Source organism: Pteropus alecto, unplaced genomic scaffold (genome assembly GCF_000325575.1).
Source record: "Pteropus alecto unplaced genomic scaffold, ASM32557v1 scaffold260, whole genome shotgun sequence".
In the NCBI taxonomy this organism is placed as follows: domain Eukaryota; kingdom Metazoa; phylum Chordata; class Mammalia; order Chiroptera; family Pteropodidae; genus Pteropus; species Pteropus alecto.
This window is the reverse complement of record NW_006429595.1, coordinates 413,288-418,898: the sequence shown is the minus strand read 5'-3', so window position 1 is coordinate 418,898 and position 5,611 is coordinate 413,288.

Here is a 5,611-nt window from a genome sequence, read left to right as displayed (position 1 = left end):
GGTGGTGCAGGAAAGCCCAGTAACTCTGGATGGGGCACCAGGCTCCTGGCTCATTCCTCTTGCTAAGACCAGCAGGAGGGAGGAGGGCTGGCCTCGAGCCCAGGGACTGGAGACTGGTCCTGGCTTGGCTTCTAAGGGGTGGGGTGGCTGTGGCCTCTGTTTCTGATAGCCACCCCCACCCCATCCTTGGGTGGAGAAGGAGGAGAGATGCTAGTGTGAGTCCCTGCTTGAACGTGGCAATGTGATCTGGCCTCCTACTTGCTTCTGGAAGACATCCAAGAGGAGGTGTTGTAGCTGCCAACCCTCCTTCACCTGTTTGTGGGGCAGGGCCAGGACACCTTGCTTGACTGGAGCCTGGCTCCGCAGGCTGCCCTGTTGGCTAGGAGAAGCCCCTGGCCCACAGCCCATAGTTCACAGAACCTTCCTAGGGCTCTGCGTCCGGCACCTGGGGGTAGGTGACGGTGAGGGCGAGGTGGGTCCCGGTAGAATTATTACGAGATAGGATAGACTGTGGCTTGGCCGTCCTTCTGACTCAAAGAAACAGGGAACAGGAGAAAGAGGGGAGCAGCAGGGAAGGAGAGAGCAAGAGAGAAACTGAAGGAGAAACATGTAGAGGAGGGAGAGTAAACAATACCAGGAAAAAAGAGGTAAAAAATGGAGGGAAGGAAGGAAGCGGGAAGGGAGAGCAAAGAAAGAAGGAAAAGAAAGAGAAAAATCGACCCGTTTCCACGCGCGTCTCACGGGTCCGGCTGCAGAGGCCCGGCCTCCGTAACGGGCTTTGCCATTTCTGCGCATTGCAGAGGCAGCCCCGCGGCTTTCGGAAGGCAGAGACCAGGGACCACCGGGAGACTTGGCGGCTGCCGGGATTGGGTGGCCGGCACAGCCCTTGCAGTCCCTGGAAGGACAGAGCGCTCCGACCCTAGGCAAGAGGTAGACCTAGCATCCTGGGCCTGGCACCGTCGTCCCAGGCTCGCAGAACCCACGGCTCAGGGCACGTTCTGGAAAGGTCTCCGCGCACCGCCGGGAGGAGCTCACGCCCAGCCTCTGCGGCTCCCACCAGCCGAGGCAACGACAGCCACCTCTACCTAGTCCCGGGTGTGGCCTCCAGAACTTGGACCCAAGGTCTCTGCCTGAACCACCCCGCGTGAAATGGAGGCAGGACCTGCCCAGGGAGCTGCCAAGGGGCTGCGTTGTGTCCAGCAGGATCACCCTGGATCCCCGGGGACACCAAGAACCGGACCTCGCTGGGTCACACCAGTTATTACCTATCTACGGATCTATCTTTTAAAACTCACATTTCTAAATAAAACAAACATTAAAAAATAGTTACAAAACAAAATCAAAGTTACCAATGCCAAAGGAACAAATTTGTAAGTTACTTGAAAAGGGAGAATGTGAACGGGAGAGGAAGGAATGTTAAAACGCTGTCTCAAAACCGATTTGAGCCCCGAGCTCACAGGAGTTTGAAATGATTCAAAACGAAAAGTCCACACTTGACCTCGAAACTCTCATACAGGAGAGCGTCGCAGAGACCCACTTTTCCAATGAGAAGATGACTGCGCGGTCCCCGGGACTCGTGACCTACGAGCGTAAGGACGGGGCAGTTTTCTAAACCCGAGAATTCCTGTTTTGAAGGCAAGACAGATATCTTCAGACCCAGATCCGGGCACTCGGAGCAAGAACGGGGTACCCGCCGCGGGGCCAGACGGTGCGCTCCGGAACGCACCAGGCAGCCTCCGCCCCGCGCTACCCACTGAGACCAACCCGCGCGCCATCCCTAGAGCCACTGTCACCACCTCCGGCCTGCCCAGCAGGGGCAATCAGAAGCGCAGGCTGACAGAAAGAAAGGAGAGGAGATCGAGCGTCATTTCAGGTGCCGACGCTGCCGTGGGATGCGGGGGACGCGGGGCGCAGACCTGCAGGGGAGCCAGGCTGGCTGGACCTTTCGGGGATCGGCTTCCAGGTCCATCATCTGGGGGTAGGGTGTTGGGTTCCCGCGGGCAGCTGCTGGGTGGTTGCAATCGGAGGTGAGTCCTTTGATCCAGAAGAAACCGACCCTCCATTCCTGCCCCGTCTGCGTTGTGCCGTGTGAGATAAACTCGCGGCAGCTAGAAGAGACGCAGGAAACGGTTAAAGGTCGGGTGGGGACTGGAGTGAGCCAAGACACTGCAGGCAATGAGGAAGCACCCATACCCGGTCCCCCACTTGGCCCCTGAAGCCCCCTTCCGATCTCAGCTTCCTCATTCTTACAGGGGTTCGGGCCCTTCCCTTCTTTAGCTCCAGAACCCGCCCGGAGGCGCCAGGGCAGAGGAGAGCTGCGCTGGAAGAGGGATGGGTCTGGAACCTACGCGCCGGGGCGGAGGGGTTCGGTTAGGCAGGAAAGTACCCTCTTCGGTGTCACCGCCTCCTCCCGACTCTGGGAGCCAGGAGGTGAGCCGAGGAGACGAAGGGGCCCACCCGGCGTCGGGGCGGCGCCAGACCCCCCGCTGCCCGAAATCCCTGGTCGCCGGCCGCGGGAGAGGTGCGGCTGGCCTCTGGCGCTGAGGTCACCTTTTCCATTGCGCCCGCCGCGAACGGACGGTTTCCGGAATTTTCGCAGCGGCGGCTGTAAGCCAGGCGAGACCCAGGCGTCGCGCTGCGCGGCTGCGCCCCTGGGGTGGGGGCTGCGGGGCTGGGACCGCGCGGGGTCCCGCTCAGCCCCTCAGCCCACGGGCTTCCCTTCTCTGAGCCTCTGTTCCTGGTGGGAAGAAGGGGCCCCACTCTCTGGGAACCCTTCGCCGGCTCTAATGCGGCAATTCTCGGGGAAAACGGAGATGTTTGTGCGCACTATTTCGTCTAAAAGGGGTTTATCTGTGGTTCTGCTTTGGGATGGCGCCGCCGTGGAGAGACCGCGTCGGAGGAGGTGATCAGAGGCCTACCGCCAAGGGGGATGTCTTGGGGGTGACAGAGCGAAGCCGGGCTCTCTCAGCCCTTGAGGCCTGCCAAAGCCCGCGGGCATTCCCCCAAAGAACCCCGGGGCCTCGTTCCCGGCGGCTGCCAGCGCTCAAGATTCGGCCTGACCACCGGAAAAAAACCCTGGCCGCGTTCAAAGAGCTGTGGGGTGGGCACTCTGCAGCCTCAGCACCTGTGAAATGTGGTGGGGGCTGGCTTACACTAGTCTTCTGAGTCTCTCAACTCTAGGGGTGAGGCCTGGATCCTGAAAATGACCTCCTACCCCCAAACCTGACCCAGGAGCTCCTCCAGGGGCAAAGCAGGTTTGGCGAGGGCTAATCAATGTGATCCCCAAGTCCTCTGATGGGGAACGAAGCTCCCTCTGGAGGACCTGAGAACCTCAGGGCTGCAATTGCATTGGGGTAGAGATGGTTCAAAGCCCATAGCTACAATCAGGGACCCAAATACGAGGTAAAGGGTTGGAGTGGGGTGGCTGGGCTTGACCCTCCAATGAAGCTACCCCCAGACTATGCCCTTGGGAAGATATGGAAGCAAGGAGAGGAAGAGGTAGCAGGTGGGCCCTATTGGAGTGGGGGTGTGAGAGAAAATAGGCCCCATACCATACATACAGGGAGCAAGAGTAAACTAACCCTACTCACTGTGGTCCTTGGGTCAGTGCCTTCCCTCTGTTGGGCCTCAATTTCCCCATGTGAGAAAGTAGGTGGTTGGACTGGGTAACACCCCAGCACCCATCTAGGGATGGATTCTCTGCTCCTACACGTGGGCAGGGGTCCCAGCTGGGCTGTACAGGACTCCAGGAGACACTGGCTTTTCTCTGTTTGCCTGGTAGCTGCTGGGCCAACTGAAGCGGCAGGGCTCTATTGTTTTTACACTTTTCACCGGAAGGGAGGCCTGCTCTGTGTATGATACCATCACTCTTAGTGGGTCCCACATTGTCCTCTTACAAAGAGTCTTGTGACTCACAGGACCACCCATGCCTGGACCACCTGGTGGCCACCTTTCTTCTGTCCTAATGATAGCTGTGCAATTCAGGAAAGGAGAGCCCCAGAAGAAGTAGTTCAGTAACTGGGGTAGAGAAGCAGCTGGGCTTTTAGGGTCCTGATCTTGCTAGAGCCTCTGATAAGACATTATCTTTGTCCCTATGGACAAGAAGTATCGGCCATCTCCTAGTTCACACAAAGTATAGGGCAGGTGCCAGGGTAGCCTCAAGGCCCCACTGCCAGCAGCTGGAGCTAGAAAAATTGCATCACCTTGAGGTGGGGCAGGGCCATGGCTATGGTAGGCCCTATTTCTCAGAAGTGACCACTGAGGCCCTGCGCCGAGCTCACGTAGGAAAAAGTGGCCCAAGACCCCAGGTGAGGGGCTCCTGAGGAATGGCAGGCACCCTCCCCCAGCCCCCTAGAAACACTCAACCCCATTCACCTCCACCCCACCCTTCTTTCCCTGACGATTATGTACCCCTCTCCAACAGATACTGTGGGGCCTCCGAGTGCAGAACCTTCATTCAGTCTTCAGAGCTTGACTGGAGCCAAGTGTCAGCATTTCCTTGGGAGAGGTCAGGACATGAGACCCAGAAAAAAAAGGTCAGTAGCCTGACCTGGAGTGGCAAGGCCAGAGAGAGAAGCTCAGCAGAGTGGAGGTTTAGGATTGTTCCCTTCCCCCCACAGCTCAGGCTTATATTCCCACAATGATGAAGATAAGGAGCTAGAGAAGGCTGGGGCCTTCCTCAATCACATTAGGGACTTTAAGGCTCAGAGTTGTCTCCAGACTCCAATGGCATCCTGTGGCCCCTCACCCAGCTCCTGCCAGTACCCTTTCTCCGATGCTCCAAAGCTGAGAAAACGCAGAGTGCAGCCTTTCCTTCTGCTCTCATCTATCCCTTCCTCTATCTAGGGGGACACAACCCACCCCACAATGCCCGGGTTGCCAAGGAGGCTGTGTCCCCAAAGCACTTGGCAATATAGGCAAATCACGGCTGGAGAAAAATTTCCTCTCAGGTCAGTTAGAGAGAAATGAGGCCGTGCTTGGTAAAATGAGGCAGAGTGCACAGGTGCAGCCTCCGCTCTGAAAGTTACATCCTTGACTACTGCTGCCCCCCTACCCAGTGGGCTGCCCTGTGCACTGGCAGGGAGGCTGCACAGGACCATCCCTTTCCCAGACGAGTCGCATGGACTTTGCCTCTCCTCCCGATCTCTCCCGTGCTCCCTAACCCCTGCCCAGGCCCCTCGCCTTCCTAGCTGTCTCTTCTCTTTCTTTACTGTCCCCTCTCTCCACCCTGCCTGCCTCTGTGCCCGCCTGCACGTCACAGCTCCACTGGCTCCCGCGCCTCTGCGCACGGCTCAGCGTCCCTGGCACCCTCACATCTCTGTCTCGAATCTTGTGTGGCCCTCGCTGTCTCGCTCTGGCCCCTCTCTCACCTCTCTCGATCCCTTTGCTCCCATCTCTGGGGGTCTCCTCTCCCGAGCTCTCCTGCTCTCTCCTTCCTGGGCGTGCGCTCCGCTGGGTCTCCCTCAGTTTGGGTCCACTAGCCCCTCTCGCGGCCCCCTCCCTCCCTCCTGCCTCCCTTCACTGGCCCTCCCTTGGGCTCAGCCTTGGGGGTGGGGGGCGGCGGGCAGCGCAGGGCGGGGCGTTTGGGCGGGGCGGGGCAGTGACGCGGACC